The sequence below is a fragment of the Sarcophilus harrisii genome, chromosome 3 (genome assembly GCF_902635505.1).
Source record: "Sarcophilus harrisii chromosome 3, mSarHar1.11, whole genome shotgun sequence".
Taxonomy (NCBI): Eukaryota; Metazoa; Chordata; class Mammalia; order Dasyuromorphia; family Dasyuridae; genus Sarcophilus; species Sarcophilus harrisii.
In genome coordinates this window covers 96155234-96169055 of record NC_045428.1, presented here as the reverse complement: position 1 = coordinate 96169055, position 13822 = coordinate 96155234, and positions in this window count along the sequence as shown.

The following is a 13822-nucleotide window of genomic DNA, read 5'->3' as shown; positions in this document are numbered from 1 at the left end:
TCTACAACACAATACAACCACTCATCAATTAATTAGTACCAACTGTATTTGTGGTTTTGGTTTTTTCTGTAACAAAGTATGACCACTTGGGTCTGTTTGGGAGTTAATCTTCCAGCCATTCACTTTATAGATAAAAAGAAAGATCCAGGAAATGTCAGTTTCTTTCCCAAGAATTAGCTAATAAATAACAAAGCCAGAATCTTGCCACTACTGCCTTAAGATACTCTTTAACAAACTACATTTCTTTCTTTAAGGACCAAGCTTTAAACTCAAATTACTCTGACTCACAGTTTGTCCAACAAAAGGTCCCAGGGCAAGTCCATTAGGTCTTTGTTTTGGTTCTAATTGCTTCAGAGTATATGTAAATAGCAATTGCTTTTGTCAGAAACCCTGAAGGTGTCTACCTCCCTCCCTTCCTTTTCATTCTTTCTTTAACTCATTCATTCGTTCATTCATTCATTTTTTGTCTAGGGATTGTGAAGTCATTTGGATACTTGAAAAGGTCTCTCTTAAGAACTTTGAATTGATTGTATGACATAGGAGGCACTGGCAGTGGACCTCCCAGCTTGACATGTCCTCATCAGAAAAAGTTTTGTGCTCTATGAGCTCAGAAGAAACACAAGAAGCACAAAGTTAGAGGAGCCAACCCAAATGTTCCCAAGGATTATTTGTGTCTGATACTTAACAGAGAATTCCAAGCTTGTATAAGTCTGATCCGTCAGTCACATATATTGGAACTTGACAGGAACATAGTCTCTTCAAGAAAGAGGGATGACAAACAATCAACAATTTTTGCTTAGGTAAAAAGCACCATTCTTTGCCTCATTTCTTTCTTACTTAGCCTTAATCATTTAATGGCCCATGCCTTAGTCAAACTGAAACCTGTTAAAGACCTTAGCTTAAAAAGATCCAGATCTGCTACTGAATCCAGGTCCAGGTCCAATTGTACTGATATTGATATATATATAATATATATATATATATATATTTACTAGACCCAGATGGTTTTGGAGGAGAAAGTGAGACTGGTGATCTTGCACAGACAGTACTCACTCAAATCCAATTCACTTGCATGTCATGGTATCATTTCTCTGATGTCATGACCATCTTTAAGATGAAGGACAAGCAAACCTTACTAAGGATGGTGGATAGAATCTGTTTCTTAACATTTCATAGTCTTTTTTCTACTGTTCTGTTTTCATGATTGTTTTAAATAACAGAAGAAGTTTGAAATAATTTGTTAATTTCAATTAGAAAGATAAATCAACTCAGCAACATTCATAAAACACCATGGAGTACAATTCACAAAAAATAAATTAAATTGATGACCAAATAGACTCCCTATTAAAATACTATTTGTCAGTTTTCAACTATCTTTGAAACTAGGAGAGAACAAGATAGTTAATGAGACAGGCACAGAGAAGACTCATAGTGGGGCAGAGGCAATAGGTAATACTTAGCTGCAGTTAGTGTTTGAGGAGATTAGCAGATCAGTGGGGTGGTTATCTTGCCATTTGTTCCATGCTCCAAGGCATCTGTTAATCGAGCATCATTATAGTGGTTAGCAAACCTGAATTGAGAACAGGAGGTTCTAAAAGGGAAGAAACTTGTGTGTATGTATTATGGGGCAAGAGAGATGGAAGGTCAAGATGTGGAGGAAAAAAGGATCAGAACAGAGACAGTAATGAGGATGAGAGGGTGAATTTTTTCTCTTTTGACAATATATATTTATTACATTTTTCACTTGATGTGTTTTTTTTTAGGATTCTGTAATGTGAGGTCCAAAAAGTCTGTCATAGTTTATAGTGATTTGGTCAAGAAATATCCAAGTTTCTTATATTAAAAGGGAAAACACATGCAGAGTCCAAACTACAAAATCACATCTGAAGAGTAGAAAGAGTAAATATTATGAGGACTATATTCTGACTAGACACAAGGACTGAGTTCTGTGTATTCATTTCAGAACTGAATATCCTGATGTTTATTCCATGTGCTTTTCTTGTGGATTAATCTGGTCTGCCACTGCGTGGGCAAGAGCTCAAATGTTCACCCTAAAAGCAGGCAGCATAGCCCTCTTAATCTGTACTTTCATCCAGTGATGCAGTCACCTTTCAGAGTATGTGCAAGGTCTTGGGAGCGTGGTGCTGGATACATAATTTCATAAGCCGCTTTTGATCCATTAACCTTTGGGACCTGTTGACTCATCACTACTATGGGTCACAGTGCTATTGCTGACCCTGACTGCCCCAGTGCTCATCATCATAAATTCAGCTGATCTCTACATTTTCCAGGAGAAGCTTATTCAAATAGGAATATCAGCTGAATAATTGACTCCTTATATCCAAACATAATTCTAATCTGTGTTTATATTTTCATATCCTTCATTTCTCCTTATGTTCCTTTGTGTCCTCTTTGGAAGGCTGTTCCTTTAAATCACTGACAATGTCTATTTATATCAATTCATATACAGAATGCTTTAAAATGTTCCCCAATAGGATTTGAATTACTGTGATACTGATTTTTTTTTTTAAATAAACTAGGGTAGTGACATCCAGAATAAATGCGCAGACCTCTTTTTTTCCCCAACATGCACTCACAGGAACACCCATACATCCACACCCATACATAACTTTTCAAGATTCTTGTGACCAGAAAATGAGGTCAACTAAAAATATATCAGTAATGATGAAGGAACTTTCTTGAGGGAGGGAGGGTGGCATCCCAAAATCACTAGATCCTCCATCAGTCTCCCCTATTTGCCCAGAAAATCTGATCCCACCAAAAGATTTCAAAGTAAGGAATGCTACTTGCACATTACTGAGACCCCTTCATCAGAAAGATTGCACCCTTTAAGGAACAGAGATCTAGCCCTGAACTGCTTTTCTTGAAAGGTGGTAGCAGTTTTCTGGAAATGATAAAATTACTGCTGTCACAGATCTCTTCAGGTTGCTCTTGAGAATTTTGTTAGCACTTAACTCATCAAATCCTATCCCTGACATTCTCCTGTTGGTTTCATGGACATTCACTGAACCCCTTGAATTAAAGTATAACATTCCTTGCTCTTGCTACTACTATGCGGTAGTAGTTGGTAGTTGTTTGGACTAATCAATCCAGGTTCCCAGAAGGATAGTTAATTGCCATATTAATAATTCCTCTGATTCAGACCAATGATCTCTACACTGTAACCCTAAACAGCACTTATTCCCATTTGTCCTAATTATAATATTCAAATGTTCATTCAAAGAACCTTAAACATCTGAGTAAAAGAAACTAAAAATTGTCAAAATAAAATTTAGCTTTGGTGCAATAGTTATTATTAAAACCAGTTGACTAACTTTTTTTTCACTTTATATTATTTGGGATTTATTTGTCTGTCTACATAGGCTGAAGCAAGGATGCTTATGTAAGCATTTTTGCTACAATGAGAAGGTCAAAGTTCATTCCCTGTGTATGTATGTTTTCTTTCCCCTTAAACTAAACTACTTTATTATTTAGAATAAACACCGTATGTATTTCCTCATCTAAAAGATGAATAGCTTGCCTACTGCTTATCAGCTAAAAGCAGTTTGTGGAAAAAATGTGAAGAACTTTTGGAAATTTATTACATTCTCAAAAGAGCAGCATCTCAGTACTTGCAGCCTACTTACTGGAAACCAAATCACACCAGAGATTATCTATTGGGCTAAAAATGGTAGGTATTATTTTATTTCATTTTTAGACTTAGTCATAAAGAAACTAACCCTCTCTTGATGTTTTACAGCAGTTTCTATTTAGACCATTTCCTTGCTGGCTTGATATTGCATTGCATTTCCTCTCCTAGGATTTTGTTTGTGTACTAATTTTTTTTTTTTTTTTTTTTTTTGTGGGGGGTGATAAAAGAGATTTAGCTACCTTGTTTCTAGTATCATTAGATTCTCAAATCTGGTTATAGAAATTAGAATGGACAAAGCATTTTAATGTACTGATTACCATTTGACTATTTCTCTGTGTCTTTTTAGTTGTTTTGGAATATTTTAATAGATAGTAAAGAATCATAGAATATTCTGTAGAAGATATAGTAGCATAGGTCATTTTCATATTCTCTGGAAGATGTAGTATAGGTCATTTGGTCTAGCAATTAGCTAAATTTATTTACACTGTCACTGGTGAATGTGTATCTCCCCTTCTCTTGAAACCTCTAATTCTTAAGAAATGTTTTCTTAATTTAGCTGGAAATCTATCTACTTGAACTTTCCATAAATTGGTTCTAGTTCTACTCACTACCAAGGAGAACCAGTCTGATTCCTTCTCCATTCATTAACCCTTCAATATTTGAAGACTTCTATTATATCTATTCTGCTACCTTTTCTATTCTCTAGGCTAAGCATGTCCAATTCCTTCAAATTATTCTCCTCACTATTCAGATGACTTATGTAGGGAGCTTGCCAATATTCTTCATACAATGTGGTACTAAACACAGATGTGGCCTGAGAAGATCAAAATTTGTCTTATCTTTTACCTGCTTTAATTTAAACACTATACTTCTACTAATGCAGCAAGTTTATTACTTCCTTTGATCTGGAACATATATCCAAAGTCCTCTTAATGCAGTCATTAGCAATTTGGACTTCCATGTCACAGTACCTATTTTCTGTTGTAGAGAATACAGGCCAATAGAGCTCCAATATCATTTTCATATAAGCTGCTTCTAGCTATGACTTATCTATCATTCACATGTGGAAATTATTTTTGAATTCATTTAACCCTACTAAATTTCATTTTCTCAATTTCAGATTTTTGGGGAGGGTATTACTGATTCTGTCAATCCATATTTGATACATCCCTCCTAATTTGGAGCCATTAAAAATTTCATAAATATACCTGTATTGAAGGCTCATTCAAAGTGCTCCACAGGGTAATGATACTCCCTTATGAAGCTCTGCCCAAATTAATATCCTGCCATTAATCAATACTTCTTAGGTCTGATCATTCAATCTGCTCCAAACACATCTAATTATCCTATTATACATTCCATATCTTTCCATTTTATTTATTATACTTTTGTGAGATTTTTTTCAAATATCTTAATGAATTTTTCATATAACACATTTATAGAATCCCCATGATTTATAAATCTTATTTATGAATTGACTTAGTAACCATTCTAATCTGTAGTAATACTGATTCAAATGCAAATATCTATCTATACAACTTTTTATCTAATATATATGTGTGTATGCATACATACACATAATCACATATTTACATACATAAACACACACATATGAATGTATGTATATGTAGGTTGGGGATGAGTGAATGTTTGCCTATTTAATATACCAAAATCATTAGAATGAAATTAGAACAGAAGTATTAATTGAGGTTAGAGCCATGAGGACTTTTTCTTAGGGAAAATTTGTCAGAGTCCAGTTAAGGTCATGTTGTAAAACCCTATGTCTATAAAAAGTGAAAACAAAATTCCACAATTAACCATGGAATGACTATTACCTGTATTTTTACTAGTTGATATCTCCTTCATTTAAGTTTCAGTCCTCTCCAAGTGGCACCCATGATTCTCCAGAGTTTCTTTGCCATGAAATGACCCCCAAATTGCTGCAAGTTCACTTTAGTCCTAAACTTTTAATGATCATGGCTCTAAATGCTGTGGGAAAACTTTTGCTTTTTTGAGCTAAATTCTTTTCCAGATCTTTTAGTTAAAAACTAGATAAGTCTCTTTTGTCTCAGACAAAAGATGCCCTAGTTTGCCCTCACAAGCTATTTAGTATAGGAGGGGAGGTGCTTCTGACAAGTCTAGGACCTCCTAAAACTTTCATTTTGAAGAGGCTCAGGCTAAAAATGTCTTTCTTATTCTCCAAGGTGAACTTCTGATATTCAGGGTTTTCATTAATATCCCTTTATGTCCTTTTCCCTCACACCCTTTCTCTTTTCAGCTTCCTCTTACATGTTTTCTTCATTAGAATGTAAACTGCTTAGGAATAGAGGTTGTCTTTCTCTCAGTTTGTATTTGCATTCCAACACTTAGCACAAGTCCTGACACTTAACAAGTGTTCAAGTGCTTAAGTAAATGTTTGCTGACTTGCTTACTTGAATTCTCCTAAATGAAAGCTGTGCAAGTGCATAAAGAGAATATTATGTCTAAAATCATCCTCTCTCCTCCAACCACTCTCAGTTCTTTTATTCTCCAAATTAAATATCTTCAGTTACTTTAACTAATACTAAAGTGGAATGAACTCTTAAATTACCCAGAATGGAATACAATATTTAAGAGGGATAACTATCATAGCAGAGAATAGCACTAAGCCTGCAAAAAGCAAGCCAATAATACATTCAAAAATTACTTGTTTTTAATGAACCCATATTAACTTTTAGTAATCACCTTTCTTTTCTCTTCTAAATACTCACAAATAATTTATTTAGTAATCTCTTCCAAAGTTTTACCAGAAATTGATATTACACTTCTCACTATAAAATCATTTCCAGATTCCTAGTATAATTCTTAGAAAGTTGTGATGGTTCTGCAGTGACTCAGAAGCAAAATCATAAGTTCTTTCTGCAACCTAAGAGGGAATTTATTTAACTCTAGTAACTTGAATTTATATCTAATCTTGAAAAAACACTACTAAGCCTACAGTGACAGGGCATTGTGTCTTTCTCTTTGCTTTAAGAGATTTTATGTTTTGGAATTTGACTGTGGTTTGGGCAGAGGTCAGGCTTGGGGAAAGTAATCTTTAATCAGAAAGTATCTAGGCACACTTTTGTCATAACTCATGGGCTTGTTAAATACCCACAGTGGTGCCTCAGGGCCAAATCATTTAAAGCTTTGGCCTAGGATTCTATTCAGGGTTTATTTTTACTGTTGCTATTGTTGTTGTTTTGCTTTCTTTTATTTTTCTAAGGGGAGGGTATTTAAAAAAATCAATCATTGCAAGATAAGAATAAGGTATGGTATAGAGTTTTTATTTCTATACACAAAAATTTTTTAAAAATCACAAAGTTATACCTGACAAAGTAAAATTTAAAGGAGGGTTCAGTAATTTAACTTATAACTCTTGTTAGCATCTTCTAGCAGGTGATTACTTAAATCAGCTGAGCAAGCCATTTAAACTATTTCAACTTCATTTTCTATATCTATGAAATGGGGATAAAAATAGTATCTACATCAACTGCAGGTTGCCAGACATAAATTATATATATATATATATATATATATATATATATATATATATATATATATGAATTGTGTGTGCATGTGTATGTATTTAGTGATATATAAATGCATGTTATTATTGTTGCTTTTTTTCTCTGGGTACTATTAACATGCTCTCTTGTACATATCTGCTAGTAAAATGGGCCCGACTTAGACTAATACTCTACTCCTACTAGTAGTATTCCAGAAAAATTAAGTCTTCTTGATTCTAGTCTGTCTCACTTTATAGATAAGACGCTATCAACTCTTAAGACCTTTAGAGTGCTCTCCAAATCTGGACATGTACATCTCAGGACTCATTTGGGTTTATCTAAGACCAGAAAAGAATGAACACAAGAACAGAATAAGCAGTTAGGATCTAACATGCAATTCACCTCAACTCTCATGTGGACAAGGTTGTCATGAAATCAGGGGAAATAGAAAAATATTTTCCCCTTTGTAATAATTCACTACAAATGCTATAGCTACATATAACCTTGGGGGTCAAAAAAAGAGAGATGCAGTTGAAAGATTCTGTTTCCCATAATACTCATCAGTACCCTATCTGCTAAAATAGTCATGGGCAAAGAATGACAAAAGTACCATTTGCAGTATTCTACATCATATCAAAGTGACAAATCCTTCTTCACTTCCACCATTTAGATTCTCTTCTCTCAAGATATGGCTCAAAAGTTATATTTTCCTGACATCTATCCTCATTCCCCCAATTGCCAGTTTGTTCACTTCCAAATAACCTTATATTTATTGTCTTTGTATTATATATAATGTGTGTGTGCATATACATTTATGATATATTTATCTCTCATGTTAGAATTTAAGTTCTTTGAGCATAGTATTTGTTTTATTCCTTATATATGTATCCCTGACTCCTAGCATGTTATAGGTATGCTACCATATACAAGTAAGTAAATAATGAATTGAATAGCCAATTTAACTTTTCTGGACTTTAACTTTAAAATGTGGGCTTTTTAAAATTAAGTTTTGTTTAATTTTTATGTAATTGTATCCTCAAGCACAGTGCTTGGCACAAAGTCAATGTTTAATAAAACTTTTTTTTAATTGATAAAAGGATATTAAAAATTTCGAATAGTTCCTTGATGTACATCATGATGAGCTAGAATTGGCTGAAAAAATATGTTTCATACTTTTCACATCAAAATTTTAATAAATGACAATAGCAATTTAAAATACATTTTTTCTCAAGCAATATTTGTTTTTTCAGAACTTGTCCTCATTTTTTCAACCAAGATGGGAGCAAGAATCTCAGACAAGAAAGTTATTTATGCCATTTCTCAACCATTTTGAGAGCTGGTAATGCCAAATACCAACTCTATGCTGCCTGTTTTCAAATCTGTTCCCAAGGCAGCTTTTCAAAGCTTTTAAGAGTCATAAAACAGTTTGTTTTCCTGAATAGTTTGTTGATAGTTTAAGATTTTTATTCTTTCCAACAGGGCCAGAAGATAAAAATCCTATTGAACAGAACTCACCCCTTAAAATTATAAATCATTATTTCATAAAGTTTCACATTTATTTGTCTGGCATTCTTGTCTGCAGAAAACTGCAATGATATTTAACAAAGAACATTTGTTTTAACTCAGTTTGTTCCTTCATACACTTTGTTTATTGTATTGTTTTGTGAGAAAAGATTATCTATTATTAACATTTACAGGAACACTCATTCATCATGTGACTGTCACAGAAACTCATGTGATAGAGATACTTGGTCCTGTGTTATGAGAAAAAAAATTGTAAAGGGCTGGGAATCAATGTATTATTTGTTTAGAAAGCAAAGCACAAAATAATTGATGGTATGTCACCAGCATCGAAAACAAACTGGAATGTAAACTATCAAATTAAAAATCACCAGAAAAAAGAATGCAAACCTAGGCTAAGATATTCATTTTAAGGTACTCACTTCCCCTAGATGACTTCGGGTGAAGCATTGGAAGAACAGGAAATGAGATAAAAAAGACAAAGTTGGTATTAAACAGTCACATGTGGAAACTATCTTGCAAAGCAGCCTTTTAAAAAATTATCTTTAATGCACTATGCAATTTGGGCTGTAGGAAATGTTATTTTAAATCCCAGCATTTCGTGAATATTTCCTAATGAAAGGGCTATTGATTAAAACAGTAGGTGTTTTTCATTTTTTTTATTAGACAACTATTTTTCTGTCTTCCTTTTAGTTATATTCAGTACTTTCTGTCTTCTCTAAGCATTGAAGCACTTTTTAAATTGAGTCATGCCTGGGGGGAAAAAATAGGAATTGTATTAATTCTTTTCTAAAGCCATTTTTCTATGAAGAGGTCTTAGGCATTATGTAGACATGGACAACTTTGCACTTCTCTAACCAGAGAATATTTACATTCTTCTAACAGTTTAATTATTTGCCAATGCATGCAAGAACTTATGTAGAAGTTTCTGCATTAGATTATTCACATCTGCTTTTATTGTCATATTTGACTAGAATTTTCAAAAACTAAATTTAACTAATAGCAAATCATTAATGCATCATCATGCTAATGATATTTTTTATAAACCTGTTTCAATTGGAAAACAGTTTAATTTCACATATTACAAAGATATTTCACCCTGCATTCTGGGTAATTCTAAAGATGCAAAAAAAATCTTACATTTTTATTTTTATTTTTAGTTTTTTAATATCCAATAAAATGTCAGTATAATGCTTCACACAATCATTCACACAAGATTTTCCGTGAATAAAGAAGTTTTCTTCTTTATTATATTGTGCCTGTATGAGGTAGAAAAAAAAAAAAGAAAAATTATTTACTACTATTAACTTTGTAAAGTTCTGGATAATAGTCATCAGAGTTCAATACTTTCTATTGCTAAGTCATTATTCTACTTACATACCATCTAGCTTTCAGCATACTGAGCATTAGACCTCCATAAAGAAATGCATCATATTGTCTCATCATAACTGCAGGTTATCATCATTAAAGAGGGAAAAAAAGCTGCCAGACTCCAGCATGACATTAGGTCAAGTACTGTAGCTCACTTGCTGTAATGTTTCCATTCTAAGTAATTTGTCTCTTCCTCACTATAAAAATCTAAAGATCATTATTCAGTGTGAAAAAAAAAAATTAGGCAATGGAAAATTTGATCATTTAAAGCAAAACATAAAATAAAATATAAGAATTTTCCTTCATATATTAGAAAATAAGATATTGTCTTATCCAAGCTGAGACCTGGGAAAAATCTATCTTAAAAAGGGAAAATTCTATGATTGCATTCAGGGTCAGGTCTATATCTGGACCAGGATGGCTTAGGAGTAGAGAGTAAGGCTGGTGACTTTGTCCAGCTTTTTCTCATTTAAACACTACTTACTTATTACTTATAACAACCTTCCTGATGCCATGGTCCTCTTTGAGAAAAAAAGAATAGTCACAAGTTAAACATTAAGAGATTCTATGAATTAATTCATTAATGCTTAACAATAACAAAAAAAGCAGGTCATGTCTTGTAATATAGCCATTCCACATGAAGTAGAGACTATAATCAACTTTACAACAGATTTTAATAATATGTATAAGAAATATATGTACAAATAAATCAAGGCTCAAAATATTGTGAACTTGTGTTGCCTGAATTGTCTATATATAGTTATTGGTTTCCAAGATAAGATGAAGTATTTCTGTCCTTCTGCTTCATTTGAGTTATTCCTATCCAACACTATGATTAATTTTGAAAAGAATGGACAGAATACTGAAGGAAAAAAAAGATTTTTACAAGTCTTTTCAGTAATTAACAAAGAGTTATAATGCTTGAGTTTTGAATCTTTCTGAACAGATCCATAATTATCTTCTTGATTATCATTTAGTCAAACAAATGAAATTATGAAAGAAACATGCTACAGTCCCTTGTATTTTTTACAATTTACAAAAGCAGAATTTTGCTTTAAATAATCAAATGTTATATTATTCATTATTACATCTACACACATATAAAATTATATTATTTAATTAATTATGGTAGCTGTAGTCATAATTTTGATGCTCTATTAGTCTTTTTTGGTGGTATGTATTACAGCCTGGAGAATTATCCAGAATTCTTATTGCCAATCCAGATCCTCTGGATTCAGATTAAAAAAAATTCCTCCTCATTTCCACCTCAGAGTCCATCATTTAAAATCTCTAAAGTCTTTTTATCTTAACTATGCTTCTTTTATACAGAGAATTATTGTACTTTGTTTTCTAATTCAGCAACTCTCTTTAATTTCAGATATCTACAAAATGTCTAGTATATTTCATATTTTAATATTTCTTCTGGCAACCTATTAACTATTGATTTCAACATCTTTTTAGGATTTTTGAATTTTTTTTCTTATAATTTCTCTTAAAATGATATCCTTTTATTTCAATATTTTTCTTTGGAAAATAATTAGTTTTGTCATATTCTTAGTATCTTAAAGTTTCATTTTTGTTTAGAAAATGTATTGTTTCAATATTCCATCTTTTTCTTATTTTCTTATTTTTCTGATACTTTTAAATTGTTTTATTCTATTTTCTATCTTTTTCAATATGCCAATTTCTTTATACAAATGCACTTTCTGTTTAAAGCCATTTTTTTCAAATTCTTTATTTCTCTTTTTGATAGCTTTATTTAATTTTTAAAATTACATTACACAAACACTTGAAAAAAGTTTAAAGCTTATATAATTCCATCTGTCATAGTTCTATTTGCCCTTTTCTGGAAACTCCTCTTTACAACAATGTATCCCGTCATATTTCTTCAATTCATTAACTAGTCCTTTTTTGTATATTAATTTCTTTTATTGTTGTTATTTAATTATCCTTTATGCTTGTTTTGCTGTGAGTTTTATTTAAGTGGATTTTCTCTTTTCTTTTCTACTTTCACTTAATTTATCTTCTTTGGCTTTAAATAGTGCATTTCTTGTAATTTGTTTCAAAATAATGTAGAAGAGCTGGAGATAATAATAATACAAACTGATTATGTCTGGTTCTACTAGTATTTTCCTCATCTGTACTTCGTGGGCCATACTTTTATAACAAGCATTGAGGAAATTAATGAAGATTAGTTTACACTTTTTTGAAGACAACGACAAACATATTAGAAAAATAAATATACTAACTAGATAATATTTTTTAAAAAACTGGAAACTTCCAGTGAAGAGAATTAACACATCTGGAGAGAGAAATAAGATGTAGATGGGAAAACTCACTACACCCCAATAGCATTTTCAGGTCAGTGAACTAGATAAGATTCTATTTGCATGATTATATTCAAGTTTGTGCAGCAACATCCCTTGTTTACATTAATAAGTCTCCTCAAGTGAGCCAAATATTTCCTCTGACTTGTACCATCTGACTTGTGCTTTCCACTGCCAACTGGCCATAACATAAAAAAAAAAAAAAAAAAAAAAAAAAATGAGGGAAGGTGATAAGGGACTGGATCAGGCATCTTTTATTTGCATCACAACAATGACTTCAATTAGTTTCAACTGTTGCTTCAGAACTAACTTCTACCTTCTGTTTCCAATCTCCAGATTGGGATATGGACAATATAATGTGAGACGTCTCAATTTAGCATCTATGTAACTCCCATCTCATATGGCATTTTCTTCAACTCTGACCTCCAACTTCCTTTGAGAAGTGGATGATGATTTCACTCAATGATGAATTTTTCTCATATCATATTATACCCAATATATTCGAGGGATTATGAATTCCTGTAGTCTATCTCTGTACTGAACTTTTCTGTTGATCTTCAAAATTTCATCTCGCAATGTCTTTTAGATATTTTGAGTTTATAGTTAATATTTTCTTCCTAATCTGTCAGACTACATCAGATTATAAAAGGAGGGTATATTCAAGGGATATTACAAAAGCAAAATTGACAGGCTTTGGCAATAGATTGAATATAGAGGTTGTGTAATAGGGAAGAATCAAAGATAACTCCTACATTGTGACCTTGACAACCTGGAAACCTAGTGTTATCTATAGTTATCTAGTCTTAAGTGGCAGACAGGACATGGAAGGTTTTAGGGAAGAAATAATGAGTACAATTTTGGACATGTTTGGTTTTAGAAGTCTGGTTGATTTCAAGTTCAAGCATTTGGAGATATTCTACATGTAAGATACTCTCTTTTAGCTCCAGATATTCTCTTTTGTTATTCCCCCAAGCCCTGGAATGTTCTCCTTTATTCCAGTCTGGATACTAACATTTTTTTACTTACTTTAAGTCCTAATTAAAATAATATCTTCTAAGTAAAGCCTTCCCCAACCTCTCTTAATTCTAGTGTCTTAATAATTTACTATTTACCGTATATTTAGCTTATATCTTCTAAGTAAAGCCTTCCCCAACCTCTCTTAATTCTAGTGCCTTAATAATTTACTATTTATCCTATATATAGCTTGCTATCTCTGTATTTATTTGCATGTTGTCTCAGTACATTTTAAGCTCCTGAAAGATCTTAATTATATTTTATCTCTTTTGTATTTCTAGTTCTTAACAAAGTGCTTAACACATAGTAGGTGTAATAAAAGATTATGATTGATTAAGTGTATTTCTAGGCTCCTCCTCCACAGTTTTTTTTTTTTCTTTTATTTTTAATTCCCCAAGGCTTTTTCCTCC